Source organism: Pristis pectinata, chromosome 12, assembly GCF_009764475.1.
Source record: "Pristis pectinata isolate sPriPec2 chromosome 12, sPriPec2.1.pri, whole genome shotgun sequence".
Taxonomy (NCBI): Eukaryota; Metazoa; Chordata; class Chondrichthyes; order Rhinopristiformes; family Pristidae; genus Pristis; species Pristis pectinata.
Window position 1 is genome coordinate 28,839,558 of NC_067416.1, and position 12,756 is coordinate 28,852,313.

General features: G+C 38.6%; 1 protein-coding gene across 2 annotated transcripts in view; it reads left to right on the forward strand.

The window, feature by feature from the left end:
- The window catches only part of LOC127576866 (adhesion G protein-coupled receptor A3), a 438,420-nt gene that overhangs the window by 403,542 nt on the left and 22,122 nt on the right, over positions 1-12,756 (forward strand). The window lies entirely within an intron of this gene.

Here is a 12,756-nt window from a genome sequence, read left to right on the forward strand (position 1 = left end):
GCATTAACTGAATGTACTAATAATAACTTTCTTCTTTAAAATCCCAAACCTCCCTTAACTTCACACTCAAAAGGAAACAATGATAATTGATTTGAACCATGAAGCAAAGTGTTCCCTCAGGACTGTTATTGCAAATGATGTACCATATCTTTTAATCCAAACGATTGGGACATATGGAGCTTCATTATACTTAAATATGATCGGATATTAAGCAGCCCCTGATTACATTAACCCCGTAGCTCTAAAGATTTTAAGCCAAATGCTATTAAATGTCTTTTTGCCATTTAAGCATGATAAATAAAATTTAAAATGAAAATAATTACAGGAAGTGTAGGTGATGCAGTTAATTTACACATTGCCCTCTTGCCTTTGGAACTTGTACTTAACCCCAAAGGAAACTGAGATGAAAGTGGCCTTCTATGCCAAATGTATAAATTCTATATGAAATTAATCTGCCCAATTTCAAACCAATCCTTGGAGAGTATGAATAGTACTATACAATTATTAATAATTCACATTTTGCATTGAGAGAAACAAGGTTGATGTGAGACATGAAAATATAATACTGGTGCAATAGCGATATTGTTTGCAAGATCATTTAAAGCACGCTGGCTTGGAAAATTAAGTGCATAACACTGCCTTATTCAATGCAAATCAATCCTATCCAGAGTAGAATAAGATTGCAACCTTTTCTGAGTTGAATTGCACCACTTCTGAGATTCAACCTCGCATCACCAGTTGCAAATCACACTTGTGCTGATGCACAGAATGACGTCATTCCCCTTGCAGTGCAACACTGCCCAGGAAAACAGATCGTGTTTTTCCAAGGTGCACCTGCCATTGGCCAATTCTGAAACAACCATGATTATATAGTACAACTGCCAGTAGTACAATTTACAGATGGTCTCACTGATTGGGTTCCCACCTAGCAATGAAATCCCCACTTGGTTAATTTCCATTTAAAGCAACTATTTCCTAGTTCTTTTCATGTCTGCCATCCAACCCCCATGGACCCAACACCAACCCCTTTTCCAAGTTGGCTCCCAAACCTTTTCCATTCACATACCTTGCTTTTATATATATGTATGTATGTGTGTGTGTGTATATATATATATATATATATATATATATATATATATATATCGCCTCGCAAAAACATTCAGAGATGAAAAGTATGCAATGAAAATTATTAACCTAAGGACTATTTTGCAATAATTCAGTTCTTTGCAATGAAGGATCAACCCTGTGGCTCCTCTCTTTGCTCTCAATTAAATGTCGACCCTGTATCTCCACAATCACAGTAGAACACAGTATACAGGATGCACTAGAGCAAGAGCAATTTGATCATTATTTGCTCTGACATCTAGGCCTACAAATTTATCTGTGCACTTCGTGAAACACTGAAGGTTTGTGTGCAGCTTGCCAATGACCACTTCCATTGTGGGTCCCCAGAAAAATTTAGTAGTGCCTTTGGTCTGGGGCCCAAGCAGGTGGTGGAGGTTTCTAGAACTCAGGCCCTGGTCTGGTCTGGGGGACGTGCTAGGTCGGTGTCTTATCTGAGAGGTGAAGTGACACTTGACCTGAAATCCAATAACATTTTCCTATTGAACAATTATTTCTTTATTAAGATCAACATGCTTCATTATCTTGGTTGGGGTGATGTGTGATCGGGGTCTAGGTTATGGTATCAGAGCCAGGGGTCTTTGGGGACATGAGGGTCAGTGTAGCATTTAAGGGTAGGCCTGATGAGCACAGACAAGTTTAAAAGAGAATATTAAAGTGGGCATACTTTGGTTGAGTTCCCAGCACTGGGTCTGGATCCCGCTCCAGGAGACTCCCTTTCAATAAGTGTTGCTCCAAGTGAAGCAGCACAATGAAAAGATGGTTCTTAAAGGAATACCAGAAGAACAGCACCCCCCAGAATAATCTAACCAAGTTTCCAATGCATTGGACAGGGAATTATATCAATCCATGTGCAACTAAGGAGGAAATTGCATATTCAAGGATTTGCAATTGTGTCTGTCAAATTTATGGACTGCCAGAATTCATTATGGAGATGATCATTCATTAACTTTTAGATTTTTAGATGCATAGAGTTGCAACATTTAAAATGTGTCTGTACAAACACTTGAATTGCCAAGGCATAGAAGGCTGTGGACCAAGTGCTGGTAAATGGGATTAATATAGATGGGTACTTGATGGTCGGCTTGGACATGGAGGGCTGAAGGGCCTGTTTCTGTGCCATCTGACTCTATGGCTCCATGACTCTATGACTTTATATTGTTAGTGGCTAGTCAATATGATTAGAGTTCATATTCTAGTCTCCCTAAAAAGTGGAGAAAATTAAACAAAATAAAACTGAATATCTCAAAGTATATAAAATAATCCTTCATGAGATTTATCAAAGGTCAAATAAAATTTCTTATTGAGACTGTTTCCTTATAAAAATCAACAATCTTGAAATTTTTCGAAAGTAAAATATTGCAGATGCTGGAAATCTGAAATAAAACTGAAAATGCTGGAAAAGTCGGGTAGGTCTGGCAATATTTGTGAAGAGAGTAACAGAGGTAATGTTTCAGGTCACTGACCTTTCATCAGAACTCAATATTTCAAAGTAAAATTATCTTTGTCAAATGAGTTTTCTCTTGTTAGAGGAAATGCTGCAAAAAATTCATAAGCTCCATTGATCTAATTACATTGTGTGTGGTACTAGAATAATTAAACCTATTTCTCTGGGCTAGCTTTGTAAGCATTGTAGAAAAACATGGACTTTCATTAAATAATAAAAGGCAAAGAAAATGACTGAAATAATATTATCCAAAATTGTAACCAGTTTAACTTGACATCTGATTCAAATCATGTTTGGGGACAGAGAGGAATATTCATTTTCCTTTTAATTTTATACAAATTCTTCCTTCATATTTTAGTTGAACCATAACAAAATTAGAATCATGTTCATGTAATATAACATTTCACCCTTGCCATTGACATCATTATTATCATCCTGTAATTGTTCATTAACAGATTCCTACTGTGTGAACATTTTATGAAAAAACAATTAATATCCTACCCTTCCATTAATTTTCATTGCTCTATAATTTTAATGTACTTTAATATGGTTTCCATTTACAGTAACAACTTTTTAACTCAGTTCAGTTGTTGAATGCTGTGCTGCAATCAATCACTCTATAAAATATAGGTTAACTCTTGGTCATTTTTGAATTCAGCAACAAGTTTGTACTTTAAATCTCCCTGATCAAGCAGAATAAATCAAAGAGATTTAATTACAGATGTTAATAACTGTAAAATAACTGGGATTAAGCGTATAGTGACCTGGAGATGGTGTCAAAGATGCAACGTTAGAATGAGTTTAAGCAGCCCAGAAGACCCAGCCATTTCCTTTACCAGGAAAATCTGAATTAAATTTTGATTCATCCTCTGGACCTTGTAGGGAACCTATGCACTTAAACGGAAAACCTGCAAACTCCATGCAGAGAGGAGCAGGGGTCAGATTCGAGCCTGGGTCACTAGAGCTGTGAAGCTGCTGTGCTAGCTGCAGCCACTCGAGTCCTGTAATGTTTATTTAAATGGAGGAGGGGGGTGGAAATTAAGACTCTAAATGTCAAAGTACAGAAGGACACATAACATTGGTGCCTCAGACTTCAGTAAAATATTGTATCATGGAAGCATTGGCACTATTTGATCTATTGTGCTTATAGTGACACTTTAGTAATGCTCTGTAATTAATTCCACTCCCCTACTCTTTCTTCATAGCCTGAGAAAATGTTCATTAAGATTCTTATCAGGTGTTCTTTTGAAAGTGACTACTAAGCCTGCCGACACCACATTTTCAGGCAGTTCGGTTCAGATCATAACATGCATGTATTAGAACATAGAACAGCACAACACAGGAACAGGCCCTTCGGCCCATGACGTCTGTGCCAAACATGATGCCAAATTAAACTAATCCCCTCTGTATGCACATGTTCCATATCCCTCCAATCCCTGCATATTCATATGCCTGTCTAAAAGCCTCTTACTGTAAATGCCACTCTCGTACCTGTTTCCACCACCATCCCTGACAGCATGTTCCAGGCACCTACCACTTCTGTGTAAAAACCTTGCCCAGCACATCTCCTCTAAACTTTCCCCCTCTCATCTTAAAGCTATGCCCTGTAGTATTTGACATTTCTACCCTGGGAGGTATTGCCTCTAGTTCCTTTGTCAGTCATTCCCAAATCTGTGCCTCTAGCTACTCTTATGTCTACGACTGGAAGCAGCTTCTCCTTACTCATTCTATCAAAACCATTCATGATTTTGAACACCTGCTCTGGTGTGATGGTCCTGCAACATATCTGCAGAGATATCCATTCACAAATGAAAGATACTGAAAGGATCATAAAAACTAAAGTTACATGCAGTTGAATGTAATCATGAAAAGCTAAATCATTACACAACAATTCTAAAAAAATATAATGGGAAAAGAGTCCACAGTCTATAACAGATTATTGATTACTTGTAATTGAATCAAGCAGTTTTTCACTCATTCCAATTTGCAAGGCACAAGTCAGGAATATGTAGGAATACCCTCCATGTCTGATGAGTGCAGCTCTATCAACTTCAGGAAGTTAAATACTGTCCTCAACAAAGCAGTCTGATTCATCACCATCACATCCACTACACTAAGCATTTGGTCCCTCCGCTATCAGCCCACTCTGCCTGCAGTGAGTGCCATGTAATTCACCAAGGCCTCTTTGACAGCACCTCCCAAATCCAAAACCTTTACAAAGGGACAAGACCAAAACATACATGAGAATGGCACCACGGAGTTCCCCTTCAGGTTGTACATGATCCTGTCTTGAAAATAGATTACTCTTCCATCCTTGCCATTCAGTTAAAATCCTAGAACTTCCTGTCTAACAGTGCTGTGAAGGTCCCTTCATCCCATGTAGTTCAGAAGAAGGCCACCAGGGTCTTTCTCAAGGTCAGTCAGGAGTAGGCAATAAATGCTGTTTTTTCCAGCAGTGTTCAATTCCTCTCAAACATTCATAGAATGTAAGCATACAGACATGAGAAGAACCTTTCTTTAAGTTCTAGTTTGTTTTAAAGATCTTGGTGCCAAAAATTCACAGCCCTCCTGGACAATACTTGTGGTAATTTTTGTGAGGTTCCAGCAGAAGGTTTGTAAATGAGGTCAGGCCCCTGTTAGAATAGTGCGTTACCCTAACTTAAACAAAATCCGAGCCCAAGTATAGCAGGATGTGGATTTCCACAAGTTTCTTCATCCCTAGCCTTGAAGGACTTTGTCAGCTAGTAAGCCAAGTGAAAATGGTTGTACCAGATTCTGTAATCAATGTGATATCTGCCTGATCCAAGAACAGTGATGAAGCTTAGATCCCCTTAAGTTTGCAATCTTCTATGCTATCATGTAATGTTTGTAGGGGCAGTTCTCTGGTAGTGTTAAGTGTCCCCTAATGATGCAGGTGCTTGGCTGGGTCATGTAAATTAGGTGATCACTGCGATCCCACAAATTGCAGGTGAAACCAGTGCTTTTTATATTCTCAAGGAAGCAGTAACTTACCCTTCCCAGAAAGTGAGGTTTGCTATATGGGTATTTTTTTCTGTTTGTTTTAGAAGTAAAAACTGATAGACTCAATGTACTGGTTCCTCAATCTCCTCTCATAACTTTGGTGGGCAATTGACAGAAATCTCTGTGAAGTTTCCACTTCTTCAAGGCATCTACCAAATTTACAGTAGGAGATCAGAAAACTCCCAGTAGAAATGGTTGTTCTTGATCTTTTTCCATTTTGCCATCAAAGCATTGGATAGTTGCCACATCAAACCTCTTGGGAAAACACTGCTACAGAGACCACAGGAGTTAAAACTGACACTGCAAAGACTTAGATCAGAAATATTGAAGGGGCATTAGACTATGGAAGTTAGGTACTTGCATGCCTGGCATGCAATGAAACCTGACTTGAGATTCTTAAATGCACTAAACCAAGGATTGAGGACTTTATAGTTACTGGATGGGTGGTTATATAACCTTTCCTCACCAAGACACAAGTGAAGTAGTCCAGTGATAACATTTCAGGTCCGTGACTTTTCCTTAGGAAGTCTGATGAAAAGTCATGAACCTGAAAGTTTAATTCTAATTCTCTCTCCTCAGATGCTGCCTGACCTGCTGACATTTCATGCATTATCTTTATAATTTGTCTTTCCGACATTGCTGTATTCTGCTTGTATCGGGTACTTTGAATAGTACTGGTCTCCTTATTTAATAGACAGCACAGAGCTTTTCAGTAAAGAGCAGTAGTGTCCTTTTGATGGCCTGACAAGCATTTATCTCTCAACCAACATCAATAAAAGGGTTTATGAAATAGAAACAGAAAGTGCTGGAAACAATCAGCAGGTCAGGCAGCACCTGTGCAAAGAAAATCAGAGAAAGAAAAGCATACACTCTTTGTCAGAACTCAAAAGGTCTGACAAAGAGTATATGAGTTGAAACATTAATTCTGCTTCTCCTTCCATGAATCCCCCCTGAATGTTTCCAGCATTTTCTGTTTTTGTTTCAGATTTCCAGACTCTGCAATATTTCTTTATATTTCCATCTAGTTGTTTCATTCCTGTTTTGAGAGATATGCTGCTGCCTTGTTTCTTCACAGCAATGCATCAGTCACAGCTCAAAGCACCAAGCCGGCCCTTTCAGGGACAATGATGTTCTGTTGTCTAGGTCTCTTAAAGCCATTTGTCATGATCAAGTTCTGCCATCCTCCTCTGATGCCCCTCTTTCATCAAACTCTATAGAACTGTGGTTGCCTCATTCCATTCCAACTGATACATTTCCAGCAATGGCTTCTCTTTCAGTCCTGGACTGCTTTTCCAAAATCCTCCAGGGATCTAACCTGCACTTATTGATCTATATTATAGTGTTATTTGACGTATTGTGTTAGCTCCCATGTGTCTGCTGCATCTGAATCTTTTCTCTCTGGTATTTATCTCAACATGTGAATGCCCCTATACTGTCTGACTTCTTTTCCTGCATCAAATCAGTTATTCTACATTTTTCTCCAGCACACCCAAAAGAAGATTGGAGCTATCATCATTTCTCTCCAGGTTAAACTGCACGCCTTTACAATTGACATTATAGCCAACCCTAATCAAGTTATTACACTGAATAGGATGGATTATAATCTTAGCATTTTGCTACACATGATTTGTGTTTTATTAACCCCACCACATCCTATTAGAGTCATAGAACAATATAGCACGGATAAAGGCCCTTCGGCCCAACCAGTCCATGCCGACCACGATGTCTACCCAGCTAGTCCTAATTTCCTGCATTCGGCCCACATCCCTCAAAGCCCCACCCTCCATGTACCTATCCAAGTGCTTTCTAAATGATACTATTGTACCTGCCTCAACTACTTTCTCTGGTAGCTCATTCCATATACTCACCACCCTCTGCATGAAGAAGTTGCCCCTCAGGTCACTTTTAAATCTTTCCTCTCTCACCTAAAATCTATGCCCCTAGTTTTGAACTCCCCTATGCCGGGGAAAAGACTGTTACCATCCACCTTATCTATGCCTCTCATAATTTTTAACATTTCTGTAAGGTCGCTCCTCATTCTCCTTCATTCCAAGGAATAAAGACCTAGCCTGACCAACCTCTCCCTATAGCTATGGCCCACTAGTCCTGGCAACAGCCTCGTAAATCTTCTCTGCACTCTTTCTAGTTTAAGCAAGTCTTTCCTATAACAGGGTGACCAAAACTGTGCACAGTACTCCAAGTGTGTCCTTTTATTGCTAGAACTGTTCTCTGCCACCTGTTGACCACCTCAACTCTTAGTTCAGCCCTCTGTTGCCAAAAATCATGTGACCTGTATTACTTCTGGACTTGTCTATTTCAGTTCCTCCGTATTGCCTTCCCAGTCACCTCCCTCCATGAATTTTACTTCATGATATTTGTAGCCTGGGTAGTGAAATAACATTTAACTGCCTCCATCCTCTTGTCTGGAATTGTCATCTTACGCTTTTCCTTTCAGCTGTAAAATCCCTTTAAGTATTCTTAAATTTTAAAATGATGTAAAAATCCAAGTTATAGCTATCAGATTATTTTAGTCACCATGTGTGTACTAGAACCACCTCAACCCCAATAGCCCTTACATCCTCCCATAAGTAGAATCTTTATTAGTTCTCTAACCACTAGATTTGAGCCATTGTTAAGCAAGCATCAAAGGGAAATGAAAACAATATTGCTTATTAAACAATAAAACAAATGATGGCCTTTTCACAGAAGCCCATTAAATGAAATTAAAATATGAAGTATATTTTAGTTCTATACCCCAATGTATACATGTATTTATTAAACTATTGGTTTTAGAGTAGCAAAATAAATAATTTTGAAAGTGATATTCCTGTCTTCATTAATTTTCAAAAAGATCAAACATAAGTGATTACAAGTTGATCAGTGAAGAAAGCTCAGCCCCAAATGACCCAGAGAGATAGTTATCACTACTGGTGCAATAAAGGAAGTTACTTTTTTTGTCAGTCAAATGGTTAATATAATTGGAAACCCTTTCTCTTATTTAAGGCAGAATTCATTATTTAGCTGCAACATAGGCAGTAAAAACAAGTAGTTGTGTAAATCCAGAGAGAAGACTAGGGAAAATCCAAAGTATTGAGAAGTAAGACCTAATGCTGGCACAAAAAGAAGGGAGGCTAATTCAACTTCCATCAGAAATTAGGTGTGATCTTGAGATAAAAGTACTCAAGAATTAGGAGCAGGAATATGCTTTGTAATTCCCTTAAGGTTGCTTAGCCATTTGGGAAAGTCATGGCTGTACTTTTACATAAGCTCTGCTTCCTACCTTATTTACTTATCCTTTGATTCCTTTGTGCCCCCCAAAAAATTACCTATTTTTGTTTGAGCAATTCACTGACTGAGCTTCTGTGGCTCGCTGGGGTAAAGAATTCAAATAAATTCACCAAACCTCTATCCCAAGTGACTAACTCCTTCAGCAGTTGCTTCATCACTTTGCTTTAGGGCAACTGCCAAATTTTTTTCAGATGCACCACCTGGTTTACTGCAAGCTTCTGTCAGTGAGTGTGCTTTGCTCATAAATGCAATAATAGCTAATTATTTACACTTTACACCAACTGGTGGATAAAGTCTTGGAATCTGATCTCAAAGCACCACTAAAAATACCATGTTACGAATTTCGATGTTGATGTTGCCAGTCAACATGATGTGAACTTTATATGATTAAAAAAAAAAGCCATTGTATAGAAAAGCATACCTGTCAGCTCTCCAGGGGGTATTTTTTATTTGTACAAACTTATTTATTCCAAGTCTATCTTTTTGGTATTTGCACCAGAGAAAAGACATGTGTGAAGATAAATTTAAAATTATTGCACATGGATGGTAATTGGCTGCAGTTTATCATTGTGCAAGCTGATAAATTTCTCAAGAAATATGTATTTGAAAATCTGTTTCTATAATTTGATTAAGGATTTATTCGCTAGTTTAAAACAAAAATTGTGTCTGGCTGTAAGAGTCATCGATCCCAGTCACGACCTTGCAGTTGTCATACCTTTTGACAGAGTTGACTTGCACTGCCTCATATCTACTTTTATGTTCATGTAATGTAGGATTTGTAATAATGCATCCTTTAAGGAAAACCAAAATTTCTAACACACAAAAGACAAAGATTAATCTAAATGAAAGCAGATCATTGCATACCGCAATTCAGTCTTTATTTTCTTCAAACTAAGAACAAACCATTGTTTTATGTCTACATATGATCTCAATTAAGAACCCTTGATTGCCTAAAGCAGTACTTTTACTTTCTGACAAATTTTAGCTAACTGACAGGAGATAACAAGGAAAGAATTGACGTGGATGCTGCCGATTGACGTTCCTTTACCAAATGTCTTTGGATAAATGCGATCATTACCTGTATGTGATTGTAATATAACAACAATTTCAGGCTCTGGTAGACCATTTAGTTGAACCATACAATTGCCACCAGATTTCCAAGATGTTTTATAGACCTAATATAAATGAATGCTGTCTGCTGACAGGAGTTATTCAGAGCTCTTTTTGAGCTCTTTGAGATAATCTGTTCCACATTCCTATCATCCCCTATTCTTTTATTTGAATTTCCCATGCCGATTTGTCTGTCTATTTAAATGCCTGTACAATGGTCATGAGTCTCACATTGTCAAACACTCCAAGCTAATCTCTGACACTCTTGGAAATTATATTCCATTACTAGAACAGAGTAATCACAAAATGCCATGGACCAATCTCCACACTATTAATCTTCTGCTCTGTGCATTTTACCCACCCTGCTCAACTCCATTCTCCAACAAGCTCTCCACTACTTCTTTAGCTCTGCTCCCCTTTCCTTGCTTTTCATGCCCTCTGTTAGTGCTCCATTTCTGATTCTGATTCCTTCCTTGTTCAATCTCCTTCTTAGGCGGTCATTTGTGATCAGTGATGTCTAACCTCGTCCAGTTTTGTGGGTTCTGAGGTGGCTAATGAGACCAATGTGGGTCCTGGAGGATCTTCCACAGATGGGGCAAGAGGTGGCTGATGGGGGAAATAAGTGGGAGGTTTGTGAGGTGATGCACCCCTTCTACTGCCTACGCAAGGCTTCTGTGCGCTCCCAATGCATGGCCTCAAAGTTGCTGATTCCATCCTAAATGCTCCTTCTCCACTCTGAGTGGTCGTGGGCTAGAGGTTCCCAGAAGTCAGTGAATACTGTATGTTGCACTTCTTGCCCACCTGGCAGAATTGACAGCAGAGTGTCTGCTTTAGGAGCCTGCTGTCAGGAATGCGAACAATGTGGCCACCCCCACATATCCAATTGAGAGTAACTAGGGCCTCAGTGCTGGGGTTGTTAGCTTGGGAAAGGATGCTGATATTGGTTCACTTATAGTGAATTTGTAGGATTTTGTGGAGACAGTTTTTGGTAATGCTTCAGGAAGGCACAATTCAAATCCCATTTACCTGCACATTCTAGAGAATATACTCTTCCTCATGGATCTCCTCCTTGACCTAGCTGTCCTTTTCAAGTTATGTGTACAAAGCAGGTGAAATCTTCAAAAGCAAGTAGTAAAGAAAGCAATAGGATACTGACTCACAGATAGCAAGAGATACTTTATATTTGTTCCTGAGCGATGCCAAAGAAGATATTTTACATAATGAGTGCATAAAGGTCTTCCAAAAACTGAACCGCACTCTGGGTCTATTATCACATTCATTGTCTGGATGTCTCTAACAGAGGAAGTTACCCATGCATTATTCACAATAAAGTTGACAGGTGTACAAGAGCTATTAAAAAGAACAAATCTGTTTCATCTGGTTATTAATTGGGGGTAGCCTGGAGGAATGCATGCTCAACTTTCAAGGTCATTAATATCAAAGTAATTTAGCAGAAAATGATAAACTGCCTCTATCAATTTCTGTTGCAATATGTTGACATGAAAGAAGCTGTAGTGATGTAAATTGCATATGCAGACTTCCATACATATATCTCCCTTCCCCACATCATCTTTAAATTGTATGTCTTAAACAAAAGGCTTCATTTGCTAAATATGCAAAATATAAATTTCTGAATTTTGGTATTTGGTTATGAATGTTATGAATGTTCAGTGAGAAGGATTTACTTAATTCCAGTAATTACATTTTCTCCATGTTGTTAACAAAAATTGGTTCTGTCAATATATCTTCCAACAAAATATGAAGACTGTAAATAACAAATCACTAGCCAAACAAACATCTGTAAAGACTGGATGGACATCAACCCTTGGTTACCAAGCTGCAGTTCTCAGTAAGGACTTACTGGCTGGCTCTCAAACGCACTGGCTCTGAAAATGCTCAGGATGTACCACAGCAGTTGTACTGGAATCATGCAAACGTACAAATTAGGTTCAGAAGTAAACCACTTGGCCCCTCAAGCCTGCTTCACCATTTAATAAGATCATAGCTGATCTGATTGCAACCTCATGCTTGACAGTACCCTCCCACATTAACTCTGCTGGAATGTTTGTGATTAATGGTAAGGTAACAGAGCCAGCAGGCTATTGCAACACAACTAGTATTACCCTGCTGGAAACTTGAGCAACAGCAGCTAACTCATCCTCACTGGAGAAACCTCTTTGGCGCTTCTTTCAGTGCTCTTAACCTCAAAGCTAATAATTTGAATGTGTGTTTTAACTATTCTTATTTTCAGAGTGTGCCAGGTAATTTCTTAGCTGTTTGTCTTCTGGAAGTGTGCATTTTACCTTACTCGGAATTCTGGCTTCCAGATTTTGTCCCGTAAGAGATGGAAAGAGACCCTGCCTCATTTAAAAGTTGTGTGGGAAAGCCCATATTGGACAGGATGCAGTATATACATATAACTGCTTGGGTTGTTCCATTAGACATGATAGTTCAGGTTTATGGATGAACTGCCATATAAATCTGGCTGCTGAAAATCAAACAAAAATATGGGTGCTGTTATGCTAAAGACCTACTGTGAATTTTAATGAATATGTTAAAAACCACATAAAACTATAGCCTGCAGTGGATCTTTCTTTGTCATTCATGTGGTAACAACATTATCCATGACAGAAATGGTGGGCATCTGATATATTCAGAATGAGTTTTAGGAATTAACAGTCTCAAAACAGGTTTCATTATTTTGCAATTCGAATTATACTTGTTGATTCATTTGTTCAGCTATTCGTCTCCTCTCGTGAGAATAAAAG